Here is a 9,166-nt window from a genome sequence, read left to right on the forward strand (position 1 = left end):
TACCAAATTACTTAAAGTGTTTTACTTACTGATCCATTTGCAATAGCACATGCAACCTCTTGACAGGCGTAACATACTGTTAAGTGGTGTACATCACTTGGGTAGGGAGCTTGCTGCTACAAGCCCCTAATTTCTACTGAGCAATATGGTCCTTTACCCGATATTCATTGGGCAGGGGTTTCCATTCATTTTCCACACTGTGCTCCTGAAAGCAGAGGGAAGTAAGACAAGGGAATATGACACATGATAAAAAAGGGAGGAAGTGGCCAATGGCTGAAAGTGGGAAATCCTGATCCCAAGATAATAAAATGTGAGGCTGGATGAACACAGCAGGCCAAGCAGCATCTCAGGAGCACAAAAGCTGACGTTTCGGGCCTAGACCCTTCATCAGAGAGGGGGATGGGGGGAGGGAACTGGAATAAATAGGGAGAGAGGGGGAGGCGGACCGAAGATGGAGAGTAAAGAAGATAGGTGGAGAGGGTGTAGGTGGGGAGGTAGGGAGGGGATAGGTCAGTCCAGGGAAGACGGACAGGTCAAGGAGGTGGGATGAGGTTCTGATCCCATTTGTTTTATACAAGATCATAGAGAATAATTTCCTCAACGATCTTGTCAAGAAACTGTGAGTTTTGCCGTCACTTCCAGGCAGCTTCAAGGATCCTGACAAAGGATTTCATCCCAAAACATTGATTTCCCTGCTCCTCAGATGCTATCCGACCTGCTATGTTTTTCCAGCTCCATGTTTATCACAATAACTGATATCTGGGCAGCTACAACCTTTTGTTCTACGCTGGATTTGAATGACAAAAAGCCAAGTCAGAAAAGTCACAGTCACACATCATTTCACTTTTGGTCTACTTTAATCAGTTCAACACAATTAAGTAAAGCTTCATTCTATAACAGCAGCATCATCTTTAAGAGTCTTTAGAAATTGCAGACTTCAATGAACTATTTATACTCAAACAATCCTCACTTACATAGAGAGCAGGACCAGTTCATGGCACATAGGTTTGGTTCATGCTCTCCCATGGGCTGGTTTCAATAACTTATAGATTTTTTGCAGAATACTTTTTCATCTATTGGCCTCGGATATTTCTTTTCTTGATCTTTTTGCACCTCTCCACTGAGATTACATGGCTGCAAGAGGTTGTGGGAGGAAATATTTAGTTGTGATATTTCAGTTATCGTGTATGGGGCAACCTTGCTGGAGCAGCTGATCTTTTGTTACCTGTCAGTTCTGTACACTCATCTATAACTGACCTTTCTCTGGAGGCTTCTGTTGGAACGCTTTGTCTTTATGTATTGTGCACTAGAGGATATGTTGGAGCTGACGAATTGCACTGCTGTTGGAACTATGTTTTTGGATTCGGTTCCCTGATGTTTCAATACTTGGCTTTCTTCAGCTCATATACAGAAACTCAGCAGGCTGCAGCAAATCTAAATATTCAGAACAAACATGCAGATCAGCCATTGAGGTAGAGTATTCCTGAATCAGAAAATGAATTAAATTGCTACATCAGTTTCAGAAATAATATCAAACAAGAAATTCGCTGCTCACTTTTTATCATTTTCTGTACAAGCAGAATCATTCAGAATACAGATAATCAATCCTGTTTTATCTCAAGTTATGCACTTGCCTCTTGACCATCCAGCTATTGTCCACAGTTACGAATTCTGTGCCACCCCCTCTGCTGACCAGATCTACAACTACTATTACAGCACTCGATAACATTTCTTTCTACATATTTAAGAGATCCACCACGTTGTTAATTACTGAATGCTGCTCTATACGCTGCCACTTCATAATCAGAAGAAAATCAGAGAAAACAGCACAAACATAGAACAGAATCAGGTAGTACAGTGAAACAGAGTATAAAATGCAGCAAATACAATATAGCCTTGGTGAGACAAAGAAGGGATAGAGTCAGAAATGATCAAACTGATTACAGCTTGTTGCTCGATGCCCTGTTTTGTTCATTCTAGTGTTTGACACTACAATACTACTCACTCCAGCCTTTAGCAATAACCAATGCAATGCTGAGCAACAGTAGCAAAATATAACATTCAATCCCAGTTTTTGGTGTCCTGAAATTTGAAGTCATTAGGGCATTAATATTGTCTTCACCATCTCTGATGGAAGGAAGGAAGGAAGTCATCCTGTGTTTGTACTGCTGATTGAATCAACCTTCCTGCACGTGTGTGTGCGTTTGTTAGTGTGTGTGCTTATGTGTGTGAGAGTCTATGCATGTGTGTGTGCGTGTGTGCGTGTGCGTGTGCGTGTGCGTGTGCGTGTGCGTGTGCGTGTGCGTGTGCGTGTGCGTGTGCGTGTGTGTGTGTGTGTGTGTGTATACAGCTGCCTGATGAGGATAGAGCTCAGCTCAGCTGTGATTTCTTAATTTGCCCAAACACTCAATATCAGAGTTAAGCATGGACGCTTGGGTGAGGTTTCAGTGCATTGTCAGCACTTTTGGAACGGTTCAGTGTCTTCAGGAGAGGAAGAAAAAATGAAGGCATGAGTAGGGAATGGAGGTAGTGATGGAGTGAAGAATCAAGATTTGTTCTGTCATTTTTTTATTGTTTTGTAAAGTTTGAAAAATCCTCAATTTTGAACTAATGTAACAAACAGTGATTTTATCGCAAGCCAGACTAAATCACACTTGTTCTGACTTTGTGGCACATTGGGATTTCTTTTCTGTGGAAGATAAACAAGAACTGAAACATTCCAGGAATTCTATGAGCTTTGTATAAGTGCTTCCAGAACATTGAATCATGTAGCACCTGGGCTTAATAATGGTTCCCTCTATACCCCTTCAACAATCTCATTTCCTGTTTCTGAGTCAGGCACAGGTCTCACCACAAACAAGAAGCACTGATCGCCGAGAATGTTTCACTCCACATGACACATATTGCACGTGTATCCGCAACCTGTAGGGAAATCTTGGAAAAAAAGACCAAAAATATGTTTTTGCCATTGAGAAATTAAGGAGAGCCAAGGCACTTAATACAAGATGTTGACAAGAATAAAGCGGAACATAATATACATTGGATAGGAGGGCAGAGAAACAGAGAGACAGAAATGATTCTGCAGTTTCAAGGGTCTAAAGATTGAGTTAGTCCAGATTGTTTAAGAAACATTGATTTCAACAGAGAGAAGAAGGCATATTTATTGCCATATTTGCATCTTGGGAAGAACTGAATGGGGAAATTCAAAGGAGCAGTGACTACACAGCATTGTATAATTATGAATTCCCAATCTGAAACAAGCTTTCTATACAGTGCACAAAATATTCAAGTTGTGATGGGCTGACATTTATCTGACCAGTATGTAAGCTAGACAAACGTACCTTTGTCAGTTCCACTTACATTGCTTAAGGGTTAGTTCTTCAAATGTCTGAAAGAACCTAAGAGGCAAAATGTTTTCAACAGAAGCTACATCTCACAGCAGCCAATAACAATTACTAGAATCAAATATTTTGTATACATTGCTCAGTGGTCTCTTCATGCTAAGTAAGATAAACCAGTTAACATATATAGAGAGGGAGTGAGAGAGCAACATGCTAAATTCAGACTTTGACACATTTAGGAAGAAGAATAGGATGTCTCATGTGTAGCATTTGAAATTATACATTAGATTATGTTATAGCATGTCAGTCAAAATATATCAAGGCAACCCACAGGCACAAGACCTTCTACTGCCACTGCAAATGTTGCGCAAAATCTAATCAAGAAGTGCAGGAATCTGCCTCTCCTCTGAGCTTCAATCCATCAACAATTTGCTTGCTGGTTTAGTCATATGAATAAGTAATCAATTTATTAATATACCCAGTGAAAAAGTTGGTGATTGATGCCCATTTTCAGCCATTCAGTTTGAAATATCTGTTTAGGATTGAAAACAGTCTATATAACATTATTTCAACCAGTACAAAGCTTTCATTGAAATAACGAAGGAATGTTGTTCAATATTATCACACTATGAGGTTTTAACACACTTTGCGTCCCACAATCTTTAATCTTTTCACCTGCACTGGTTCTTTGGCTCTGTGTCAATTTTTGGTTGATTTTACTCCTGTGAAGCAACTGAGGCTGTTTAACTGTGTTAAAAGGGGTTACATAAATCAAAATTGTTGCTTATTTCAGGCGCTCTACAATCTTGATTTTTTTTTCTGTTTTACTTGTTTTTAATCATCTTGTTATTATATAAGTTAGTAAATCTTGTATTATTGCAAAATATATGCTAAAACTGAAAGCGTGTTCAATCTAGAACTGGATCAGACTCAGCACATCTGGGTTTGCAATTGGAAAGTGGACGGAATTGGTTGATAACTGGGCTGTCTCCAACTTGGATCATCACTCGCTGTTAAAGAAAATGGGGGAAGATTTCCTCTGTCTACATGCTTTCAAGTTATCCAGGATATAGAGTCATAGATTCATACAGTGCAGGAACAGAACCTTCAGTCCAACTTGATCATGCCGACCAAATTTCCCAAATTAAACTAGTCCTACTTGCTTGCATTTGGCCCATATCCCACTAAACCTTTCGTACTTATGAACCTGTCCAAATGTCTTTTAAATGTTGTAAATATACCTGCATGTATCACTTTCTCTGACAATTAATTCCACAAATGAACCAGTTACCCCCTTAGGTCCTTTTAAATCTTTCTCCTGTCACCTTAAAAATATGCCCTCAAGTTTTGCACTCCTCTAACCTAAGGAAAAGGCCTTTGGTATTCACCTTATCCATGCCCCTCATGATTTTATAAACCTCTATAAAAGCAGCCATTAACCTTCTAAGCTCTTATGAGAAAAGTCCCAGCCTATCCAGCCTCTCCTTAACCCAAACCCTTCAGCCTTGGCAACATCCTTATAAATCTTTTCTGAACTCTCACCAATTTAACAATATCCTTCAACAGCAGGGTGACAAAAATTACAAAACTCCACAGTACTCTAAAAGTGGTATCATCAATGTTCGGACAACTGCAATAAGGTGCCCAATTCCTATATTCAATGGTCTGAGCAATGAAGGCAAGTATGCTAAATGCCATCTTAACCATCCTGTCTACCTGCGATGCAACTTTCAAAGAACTATCTACCTGAACCCTGGGTCTCTCTGTTCGACAACATTACTCAGAGCCCCACCGTTAGTTATATAAGTCCTGCCCTTGTTAATTTATCCAAAATGCAATATCTCGCAATTATTCAAATTACAATCTATCTACCACTTCTCAGCACATTGGCTCAGTTGTTCAAGATCGCTTTGTAATCTCAGATAACATTCTTCACTGTCCACTGTTTCACCAGTTTTGGTGTAATCTGCAAACTAACTAAGCACACCTCCTAAATTCTCATCCAAATCATTTATATAAATGACAAACAACAGTGGAGCCAGCACTAGTCACCAATTATTCATTTGGTATCTCTCCCACCACCTGTGGTTCCACACATTGATGACTTTGTTGATCTTTGAAGGGCCCTATTCTCTCCCTGGTTGCAGTATTAAAACAAAATCTGGCCATTCAGCCCAACAATTTCTTGTTGACACTTAATCTCCATTTCATCCTCCTCCTATCTTTTCTCATCAAAATCCATCCAAGCAACCATCCATTTCCTTTTCCCTCACATGATTGACTCGTTCCACACTAATGCATCTGTACCACTCACTTAACTACTCTCTATGGCAGTGAGTTCTGCATTCTCACCATTCTTTTGATTAAGAAGTTTCTGGGGAATTTCCCGATTATCTTTATAAAGTTGCAGTTTTATATCACAATAGAAATCTCCGCTGGGTTAATTTGCAGACTCTCCCTGCAAAACAGAAGGTGAGCATCAGACTCCAAAGCTGAATCAATCCTCCTTTACTTTGTTTCCAGGTGTTACTGCTTGATCCCAAGCCAGCCTGCACCATTTTACTGAACACCATTTATTGTAACTAAAAAAATCACACTGGCTCCTGGAAGTTGTCTTTTATGTGGTGCAGACTTTGGCTCGATATCTAAAGATAATTTTTATAATCTTTTTGTTGAGCCACACATGCTTTTGATACAATTCATTCTTAGAAACAACAACGGCTGATTGGGCACTTTCAGTGAACTAGTGCAATATTTCAGGTGGTCAATGCTCCTTTCCACATTGCTTATTCAGTTTTGACATTAGTCAAACCGAACTCCCCTGAGCCAACCTGAAGCCAGTCTATCTGTGGCTGCAGGTCTTTCAAATCTGCCTGTTTCTTAGCAGGAGTTTGCACCTGAAATAATGAAGGAACTCTAAACAACCCTTCAGGTCTGAGGGGTCTTGTCTAATGGTTACCAACTGTTGGGTTCCTGGCCACTGTCCAAAAGCTCCAAACGGAAAGCCTCTAGCCCAAAAGCTGGTTTAAGATACCTAGAAAAATAAAGTTGTTACCCTAGCTCCACTTTCTTGGAGCATGCTCATCACCAGATGCCGCAATCTGAGTGGAGCTGGGCACAAAACCAAAGTTTATTGGGTATTGCTCCAGTTTAGCACCCAGCAAACAGGGGAGGTGATGGCCTAGTGGTATTACTGCTGGATTGCTGATCTAGACACCCAGCTGATGTTCTGGGGACCTGGGTTTGAATCCCACTATGGGAGATGGTGGGATTTGAATTCAATAAAAAAAATCTAGAATTAAGAGTCTAACAATGATTGTCACGGAAAAACCTATCTGGTTCACTAACATCCTTTAGGAAGGAATCCTGCACATGGTCAGTCCTTAACTGCAGTCTGGGCAATTAGGAATGGGTAATAAATGCTGGCACAGCCAACAATACCCTCATTCTGTGAATGAATTTAAATAAACAGAAGCCACCTGAAAGACACTGGCATACCCTGCTCAACTAATTTGCATGCTAATCCTGTGCTATTACCTTAGGAAATCCCGGGAATTTCCCTTCACTTCCACACTCTTCAGGAGCTGGTGTAAGCCATTTGGCCCCTCAGGCCTGGTCCAACATTCAATAAGATCAAGGCTGATCTGCTTATGGACTCAGCTCCACTTTCCTGGCTGTCCTCCATTACTGACCTCCCCTTTTCCAATAGTGTTTGTCTTGTCCTTGGGTATTCCAGTTCTATTAGCTGGTTCTGTATGCTGCAGGCAGGAACATACCCATGAGCTGTTACAGACCAAATGAGAATTGGGGAACAGTGAAAAGAGGAAAAAATCTGAGTAGTTCATAGAACCAAAACAGGCAGGCCTTGCAGAGTTGGGATTCCAAGGGAAAGCTGGTGCTGATTACTGACAGAATTCATAAACCTGTGATCAATCTGTGAAATCAGGAAAATTCAGCATGGAAGTCCGATGGTCAGAAATATATTACTGGTAAACTTTGATCATCAGAATCCTTTCACTGGAGACCTTTAACGTTACTGATTGCCTTTTAGATTGCATTAGTTAATTCTGTGACTAGTAAGAGGCAATTCAATGCCATGGAATCATAGAATTCTATCATATTCTCCAGAGACAATCCTCCTTCCTCAGCACTTTCTGCACATTACACTCTCTCGATGTTTTCCTGACTATTCTCTCTCAATTCTCCAATCACGCAATGAACTCGGTTATTGATAATCTCTCAATGAGTTCAATTAATCTTTTCCTAATGTTTCCTTCATTCATCATCCAATCACAGCCAGTTGAATTTAAATTTTATTAATAAATCTGGGCTTGAAAGCTAGTCTTAGTAATAGTGACCACAACAACTATTATCGATTGTTGTACAAAACCCATCTCGTTCACTCATGCCTTTGTACTCTTTGTACTTTGTCTTTGAGGGAAGGAAGTCTCCTGTCCGAACCTAGCCTGAAAAACACTTTCATTCATTTGTTCACTTATGGGATGCAGTCATCACTATGTAGAACCATGTACCCTAATTGCCCAGAGCCAGCCACATTGCTGTGGGTCGGGAGTCACATGTAGGCCAGACCAGGTAAGTACAATAGATTTCCTTCCCTAAAGGACATTAGTGAACCAGAGATAGTAGGAACTGCTGATGCTGGAGAATCTGAGATAACGAGGTGTAGAGCTGGATGAACACAGCAGGCCAGGCAGCATCAGAGGGGCATCAGAGAAAATGAAGAAGGGTCTGAACGCAAAACATCAGCTTTCCTGCTCCACTGATGCTGCCTAGCCTGCTGTGTTCATCCAGCTCTACACTTTGTTAGTGAACCAGATAGGTTTCTACAACAATCACAACTAGATGAGCTTTCAATTGAAATTTTATCACCCACCATGGCAGAATTACAACTGTACCATCACCTTCTTATGGAACTTCAGAGCAATGGCAATGCAATAGACTCTTAACTGCCCTCTGAAATGGCCTCGCAAGTGGCTCAGTTCAAGGGTGATACTGGCCTTGCCAATGACTCCCAGATCCCATTAAAGAATAAAGAAAGAAAAATCTATGGGTTTTGTACTGAGTAAAAGTGGCAATCGTGTCCTTAGCATTCTCTCAACATCTCGCCTCAGATCCTTGAACCATCCTGATTATTTGTAGTCATTAGAACTAAATTCCAAACTACTATCCTAATTCAATTGAAACCTGATAACTCCTGAATAACTTTGCCAAGAAATGTTCTGCTATAATTAAAATTCCTTCAAAGTACCTAGGATAGATGTCCTGTTTGCAAATTTTATAGACTTATAGGCCAACGCTGAACACATTGAACAAACACAATGATCTGGGACAACATGGTTGAGTTTCTTATATAAGCTTCTGTTGATAACAGCTGGCAGGTGATCAGTGGGACACAAAGTAACAAACACTCAAAAATTCTGATACTGTTCCTCCTTGGGTCTGGATTTTTTATTTTAATATTATCCTTGGATCATAGAGTCTTGAGAAGGAGATCAATGGGAAATTATGTAGTCCCTCAGAATTAGCATTTGGATCAAATCTTGTTTGGAATGGAGGTGGATATGGTTATACCGGTCTGAGCTCTGATCTGCAACCAATGAAGCTTTCACGTCGGATTTATTCAGAATAACAAAAAAAACTCTGGGAACTGCATTTTTTTTTCCAACAACAACATGTCAAAGACTGGCCCTAATCCACGCGCCCCCTCCTGATTTAACAGTCTTATTCCCAAAATTCCTAATAATTGTGCTTCTACTGTTCCATGTGGCACATGGTTTCAAATATTTATCACTACATTGGTTAAT

Source organism: Stegostoma tigrinum, chromosome 30 (assembly GCF_030684315.1).
Source record: "Stegostoma tigrinum isolate sSteTig4 chromosome 30, sSteTig4.hap1, whole genome shotgun sequence".
NCBI lineage: Eukaryota > Metazoa > Chordata > Chondrichthyes > Orectolobiformes > Stegostomatidae > Stegostoma > Stegostoma tigrinum.